Source organism: Gossypium raimondii, chromosome 10 (assembly GCF_025698545.1).
Source record: "Gossypium raimondii isolate GPD5lz chromosome 10, ASM2569854v1, whole genome shotgun sequence".
Taxonomy (NCBI): Eukaryota; Viridiplantae; Streptophyta; class Magnoliopsida; order Malvales; family Malvaceae; genus Gossypium; species Gossypium raimondii.
The window spans coordinates 16,740,769-16,749,119 of NC_068574.1; positions in this window are offsets into that span (position 1 = coordinate 16,740,769).

Consider the following 8,351-nt stretch of genomic DNA (forward strand, 5'->3'; position numbering starts at 1 on the left):
ATGCAAAGATATGAAGAAAATGATAAAAGATTTAGGTCTTGGGTACAACAAAATCCATAGTTGCCCGAATGACTGCATGTTGTATTGGGGCGATCGGAGAAACCAAAAGTGCTGTCATGTATGCGGCCAATCACGTTGGATAAATAAAAACACAGAAGATGGGAACGACGATGAAAATGATGCACAGCCAATAAAGAAGCCGGTCAAGATTTTGCGGTATTTTTCGCTAATACCAAGGCTTCAAAGGCTTTTCATGTCGTCGAAGACAGCGGAGTCAATGGCGTGGCACCATGCTGTACGAACCGATGATGGATTATTAAGGCATCCGGTAGATTCTTTAGCTTGGAAATCATTTGACAATAAATTTCCAAGCTTTGCAAGCGATCCTAGGAGTGTAAGGCTTGGCCTAGCATCTGATGGATTTAATCCTTACAAGATCATGAGTACTGTGTACAATACTTGGCCAGTAGTGCTTGTTCCTTACAATCTACCTCCGTGGATTTGCATGAAGCAATCTTCCCTTATCTTATCTATGATTATCCCTGGAGAGAAAGGGCCCGGGAATGATATCGACATTTATTTACAGCCACTTATTGAAGAGTTAAAATAATTATGGGCTGGTGTCGAGACGTACGATGTGCTGGGAAAGGAGAACTTTAATTTACGTGCAGCTTTGATGTGGACCATTAATGACTTCCCTACTTATGCCAATTTATCCGGTTGGAGTACCAAGGGTCGTTATGAATGTCCTTGTTGTGCTGCACAAACATGTTCGCAATGGTTATACAATGGGAAGAAGTTCTCTTACATGGGGCACCGTCGGTGGTTACCAGAAAATCATAGATTTAGATTTCAGAGTTCAACATTTGACGGTACTGAAGAGTTCAGAGAAGCTCCTTTGCAGACAAGTGGATCTGAAATCTTGTTAATGTTGGAAGATATGTATTTCAGTTATGGGAAAATGAACCAACCGACAAACACATAAAGAAATAGAAGATCAAATGATGAAGCTGATGATGACTCCGATGAAGAGGATGATCCTAATGAGGCAGACTTGTGGAAAAAAAGAAGTATTTTTTTTGAGTTGCCTTATTGGGAGCACCACCTTTTACGACACAATCTTGATGTTATGCATATTGAGAAAAATGTCTGCGAGAACATTGCCGGTACAATTTTGAATGTAGACGGAAAATCAAAAGACAATCTTCAGAGTCGACTTGATTTAGTTCAGATGAGAATTCGACCTGATCTTCATCCGAATCCACTTCCGAATGGGAAATATCGGTTGCTGCCTTCTATTTTCTCAATGTCGAAGACGGAGAAAGAAGTGTTTTGCATGGTGTTGAAGGATATAAAAGTTCTAGATGCGTATGCATCAAATATATCTCGATGTGTTAGTGTTAAAGATCGAAGACTATATTCGCTAAAATCACATGACTATCACATCTTGATGTAAGATTTACTGCCAGTTGCTCTATGATGTTGTATTTCGAAGAAGGTGACGTCTTGTATAATTGAACTATCCAACATAATGAAAGCCATTTGTGGCAAATTTTTGGATGTTCAAGAACTTCAGAAGGTACAGGATCGAACCGCTTTGACTTTATGCAACATGGAGAAAATCTTCCCACCTTCCTTCTTCACTATTATGGTTCACTTGATAATCCATCTCCCGCATGAAGCAATTCTTGGCAGACCCGTTTTCTATCGATGGATGTATCCAATAGAAATGTGTTAATTATAATTTTTAAATTTTTTCTTCATTCACCTAAATGCCTTTAGTTACAACTTTTGATAATGTTGTATATCGTATTTAGGTTCCTATCCAAATTAAAGTCTTATTGCCGCAACAAGCGTTATCCATAAGGATCGATTGCTGAAGGCTACTTGGCAGAGGAATGTATGACCTTCTGTTCAAGATATTTGGAAGATGTTGAAACAAGGTTGAATAGACCAAATAGAAATGCTGGACTCATAGATCATAACTTTGCCGATACTTATTTGTTCCAAAGTTTTGGAGAACCAATCGGCAAAGTTGAAATTGAAGAATTAGATGATTTATCGTGGGTACAAGCACATCGATATGTTCTGTTTCACCACAAATCAATGGAACCTTTACGCAAGTAAGTTCTAGAAAATTGATAAATATTCATCAATTAAAAATTGTTTATATTCTAACAAACTGAACATATTTTTAACATAGTGAGTACAACAAAATATTGAGATCTCGTTCGCGCTCCCGAAGAACACAACATCAAGATATCAATAAGTTGTTCACAGAATCTTTTCATGAATGGTTAAGCCAAACAGTATGCAATTGGAGCTTTCACCGACAAATAATAATGTTTACTCATAACATTTTTAATTACTCAGTTTACTTTCCATTCAATAGGTTTGGAGTGGGAAGAATGTCATCGACGAAGTTAAATGGCTTTCCCAAGGTCCAAATCGGGTGGTTAAAAGATATAGTGCGTTCCTCATCAACGGATTCAGATTTCATACAAAATATCGTGAGAGATTGAGGAGAACGCAAAATTGTGGAATAGTTGTTAATTCCTCAATTACAAGTTATGCTAGTGCTAGGGACAATAATCCTGTCAAGGGAAATGTGGAATATTTCAGACTTCTTGCTGACATAATTGAGTTGGATTACTACGGCAAATGGAAAGTTGTCTTATTTTGAGGTGATTGGGCTGAAGTTAATACTGCTCGTGGAATCAAGCAAGATCAATTTGGTTTCACAATGGTGAATTTCGCTCGATTGATTCACACAGGACAACAATTGATTGATGAGTCGTATGTATTTTCTTCTCAAGTCAAGCAAGTTTTTTGCTCAAAAGATACAACTGATGAAGGTTGGTACGTTGTACTCCGTAACATCCCTAGAGACTTGTTTGACATGGGCAGTGGAAGTAGAGATGGCATTGACGACAGAACACAAACTTTGCCATTTCCAGAACAGAACTTAAACGAAAACATCCCTAGTACTAGTACACAATTTCAATGGGTCCGCCAGGATACGGATGAAGATATTTACGAATTATAATGTAGTCAGCTTTTACGATTATTTAATTATATGTAATATCATAATATAAATATTGGTCTTTTTATATATTTTAACTATTTTATATGTGCTATTATTGTTGTAATTGTATACTAAGTTTTCAACTAATTTATTTGTATTGCAGATAATGGCTAGGAAAAAGTGCGAGAGCACCGCATTGTTCAAGGTACTCCAAACTCGGCAGAAACAAACAGCACTGAACAATAGACTGCTATTGGATCTTCGAATATTCCGGTTACACCTGAGGAACCTATAGAAGTTCAAAGTAATTTAACATTTAATTTACATGTGTGTTGACTTATTGTTTATTTTTTTTTAAAATTTCTTATATTACAATACTTTTATTTTTCAGCTGAAACTGGTAGGACGCAGAGAGTTCACGGACGTACGCTACTGAGGGATTTATACGAGCTAGATCCAGTCGAGCGTGTCCAAGTATCCAGTAATAGCTTTGGTCAGACTGTTGGATCAGAAGCTCGCCTTTTAGCAGGATACATGGGCATTCTAGCACGAAATGCAAATATGTTGCCAATTAACTTCGAGTTATGGCATAAAGTGCCCGAGAGTAGCAAGAACCAAGCTCTCGATAACATTAAGGTAACAAAACATGTATGTCATTTATAATACTTGGGTTTAACTTTCATTTACATTTACTTTCTTAAGTTGTTGTGTTTTTTGTAGGCTAGATTTGCTCTAGAGGTCTCCGATGCTTATGTAAAGAAGGCATTAGGAAAAAGATGGAGAGACCATAAGAGCACTTTAAAGAAAGACTATTTTAAGACAAAAACGACACTCGACGAGAAATTACAAAATGTCCCACCGGGAATGCTAAGGTACCAATGGGAAGAGATCGTTAGATTTTGGACTTCGAAGAAAGGAGAGGTATGTGTAACTTATAAAATATTGTAATTATTTTGGTGTATAGCATTTACTAATTAACGTACTAATAATTTCATAACGTAGGATCGTGAACGAGTTGGAAAAAGTAGTAGGCAGAAACAAAAATTCACTCACACAGCGGGTCGAAAAGTTTTGCGTGTGTAGCTCAGGCCGATGTATTTTGAATTTTTAATATTGGTAGATATTTATTACTTTCTATCAAATAATATTTTTACTATTGTATTGTAGGAACTGTCGTCCGGTGAAAAAGTTGGACGCCTTCAACTTTTTGACATTACACATAGGAAGAAAGATGGAAACCCTATGACTCCTGAAGCTGCAGAAATTATGGTACGTTTGCTTAATACAATTTGACTTGTTTTAATTATTTATAGTGTTTATTTTCTAATGGTTTATTTCATTTCTTGTAATGCAAATATTGTTAAGTTATGTTGCATTTGTTTTTTTTAATATATATTGCGTTCCTAACTATGTGATTTATTTTTTAGGAAAAACTAAAGGATAAAAAGGCAGAGTACGAAGCGATTGCTTCCAGTGATTGTTCTGTTCATATTGACGACATTGATAACCAGATTATCACTGAAGTTTTGGGTCCTGAAAGGTATGGTCGGGTTCGATTTCAAGGATCTTTTGTTAACCCATCCCAATATTTTGGATCCAGCTCGCAACAATACATGCCTTCAGGGAGTCAGACTCAAGCTGAAGTTCAGAGGTTAAGAGACCAGATGGCTTAGATGCAAGCAAAAACAATTGAGCAAATTACACAAATTAAAATGGAGGCAACATCGAGAGAAGCTGAGGTTCAAAAAAGATATGAAGAACTCCAGCTACAACTTAAAGCAGATGCAGCAGCGAGAGAAGATGAGGTTCAACGAAAGTATGAAGAACTCCAGCAGTAGCTTAAAGCAGATGCGACAGCGAGAGAAGCAGAGGCTGCAGCGAGGGAAGTAGAGGCTGCAGTGAAGGAAGCAGAGTAGCGTAAAAAGTACGATGAACTCCAGCAGCAGCTTCAGAGTATGATAAAGATGTTTCAAAGATCATGCATGTACCGCAAATCTTAGCCTATCGTGTAAATATACTTCAATTTTGACTTTTAATTATCATTTTAACTTTTAACATTTTTGTAAGAATAATACGAATTTTATTTTATTTATTGATATTTATTATATATTATTCGTTTAATTTTAACTATTATATAGATTTATTGCTTTCGGTTGGTTTAGATTTGATTTCTTCTGATTTGTTTTTACAGGAGCGCTGAAAATATAAAAAAATTTCTTTTACAAATCTGCCAAAATTAGTGGCGTTTTTAAAAAAATGCCGCTAAAGTTCATGGTCTTTAGCGGCGTTTGTGGAAAAAGCGCCGCTAAATATCATGGTCTTTAGCGGCGTTTGTGGAAAAAACGCCGCTAACGATCATGGTCTTTAGTGGCGTTTGTGGAAAAACGCCGCTAAAGATCATGGTATTTAGTGGCGTTTATGGGAAAATCACCGCTAAAGTTCATGGTTTTTTGCTGCGTTTGTGGGAAAATCGCCGTTAAAAATCATGGTCTTTAGCGGCGTTTTTTGGAGAAGCGCTGCTAAAGGTCATTGTCTTTAGCAACATTTTTTGGGTAAGCGCCGCTAAAGGTCATGGTCTTTAGCGGCGTTTGTCTCAAAGGCGCCGCTAAAAACCATGACCTTTAGCAGCGTTTATGGTACAAGCGCCGTACAAGACCGTGACCTTTAGCAGCGTTTATGGTACGAGCGCCGCTAAAGACTGTGACCTTTAGCGGCGTTTGTGGTAAAAGCGCCGCTAAAGACCATGACCTTTTGCGGCGTTTATTTCTAAAAATGCCGCTAAAGTTAGCAACGCAGTCATTAACGGTGTTTTTTACGGCGCTTCTCAAAGCGCCGCTGAAGTATTTGCGGCGCTAAAAAGCACCGGTAAAAGCCTGTTTTGGTGTATTGATTGGTGTAGTAGAGACAAAAAATTGAAGGATGAAAGTTTAGGGTTTTCTTCTCTAATGAATGACACAAAAAAGGGATGAAGGGTGCTTTCTCTATTTTTTTTAACGTCAAAAATAGGTTAAAAAGAGGGGAAAATAGGCTGATTTTAAAACTTGGTATATTTTCTTTAAAACTACTTTTAAATTAACCATTTTACAAAACAATCATCTTTTCAAAATTGGAAGTCTTTTCTACAATATTTTCATAAATTGACTTAATTTCCAAAACCATAGTCCCAAACAATTTCGAGTTACCACAGTTCATAATTTGCAAACCCACTTCGAGCCAAAATTCCTAATTTATCCTCAAAACTTCTAGGTCCAATTTTAGGGTGTGACAGACAAACTGACTAGTCTTTTGCAAGTGGTATCAGAGCTTGACTTCAAACATACTTGAAGATAATCTTTTATTTGATTTGTAGTGATGAAGTTCAAGAATAAAGGTCATTCTATTGCATATCCACCTTTGATGATTAGAACATCAAATTCAAATAATGGTAATGATGTTCCTTCCAACCTATAGGATGGTTTAGCTAGATGATAAAAAAGATGGAAGTGCTGTTGCAAATGAATGACTCATTATGGGAAGAAGTTGACATCCTCAAAGGAGAAAAAGAAAGATTTGAAATTGGTCATGTTGAATATATAAGAAACATATATCTTCTATGGATTTTGTTAAATCTAAAGGCATAGTTGCTACTTCTTCCTTTGAGACAAGTGAAAAGAAGAATAGAGAATATGTTTGCTACCGTTGTGAAAAGGGTGGACACATTACATCCCATTGCTATAAGCTGATAAAAGATAAAAAGTGGAGGAAAAAGAGGTCTGTTCAATCTAATATTGCAACATTGAACATAACATCTCTTAGACCGCAACATGTTTGCAATTAGATAAAAGGAAAGAACAGAACAAGGAGAATGATTTTCCATTATTGTGGGAAGGCTAGTTATATCAGGCCTTATTGTTAGAAGATCTAAAATTACTTGTGGAAAGTTAAATTTGGTGCAACAATTGCTTAAAAAACTATTTAGACAAACAAAAAAATAAGATAGTTTGGTGTGAAACAAGTTTGGGTGAGAAAAGATCGACTATACCAAATCTCTAAAGATTAACATGTGATTGATGCTTGTGTGAAACATGAGGTTGCAACTCATGATGATATTGAAGATATTTCGAAGATCAAACATACTTCATTTCATGGAAAAAGGTACTTGTTGTTCTACGAGCTACAACCATTGTTATTGAAAAGGTAACATCTCATCCCCTTGAATAAAATTGAGGCAAACAAACAAGGGGAGCATAGAATAAGGGGGAGTAAGTTTTTTGATTTTGGTATGGTGTGAGTTATGTTTATTACGACTTATGCATTTGAGATGGTGTGCTTGTTGCTGTTGATTTTGTTTGTGAACGATTGATTTTTTTTGGGGAGCTTGTTGGTTTATGCTTGTTGTGCTTTTATGTTTTGCTACTATGGTGTCATATTTTTCGAAAGGTGTTCAAACAAGTGTTGAAATAAAAAACTATTCAAATAGGTGATCAAATAAAAGTTCAAACAAGGTCATTAATAGTATACTGCGATAATACTTGTGAAATAAACATCTTGAAACATCCTTTTTTGGCTCTCAAACGAAGCATATAAAACAATTCTTTACATGAGAGCTTGTTGAATCAAAGAGGGTTACTTTTCAAAATATTTCAACTAGTTAGCTTAATTTTTTTAAGAGTCTTGATGTAAGAAGGTTGGGTGTTAGTTGAGTATAAGTAAAGAATATGTTGAAGGGCACATACAATGTAACAACTAGATTTCTAATAGTGTCAGAAAAGGTGATTTCGGGAACCCATTTCTGTAAACTGAGTTTGTAAATATTGAATAGAGATATTTACGGGTTATTATATTGATGAATTTAAATTTGATTAAGTGGTTTAACCGAAATTACGAGTAATTATGGCTTGGGGACTAAATTGTAAAATTTTAATCATTATAGATTTTTAATTAGATGATAGTGGATGGCATGATGTATGTTAATTAGCTTAAGTAATTAAGGTTTAAATTACTAAAACATGATTAAATTAAACTAATTAAATTATAATCAATTATATATATATGAAATAGTGGGAGAGATAAATTTCATCTTCTCTAACCGTCCAAAATTTTGAAGCAAGAGGGGAGGAAGCCATTGAAGGGTTTCCAAGCCTTTTGGCTTTAATTTGAAGTAAGTCCCTTGTCATTTTTTTTTATTTTTATGGAAATTGAATCATGAAAGCTTGATTTAACTAGCCCATGTACTAATTTGTAAAAAAATTAAAGTTTTTGAAAGCTTCCATGGTTGATAGTTGAATGATTTAGGTCTCAAATTGTTAGAAATTAACCTTAGTATGTGAAAACGACTAAATTGTAA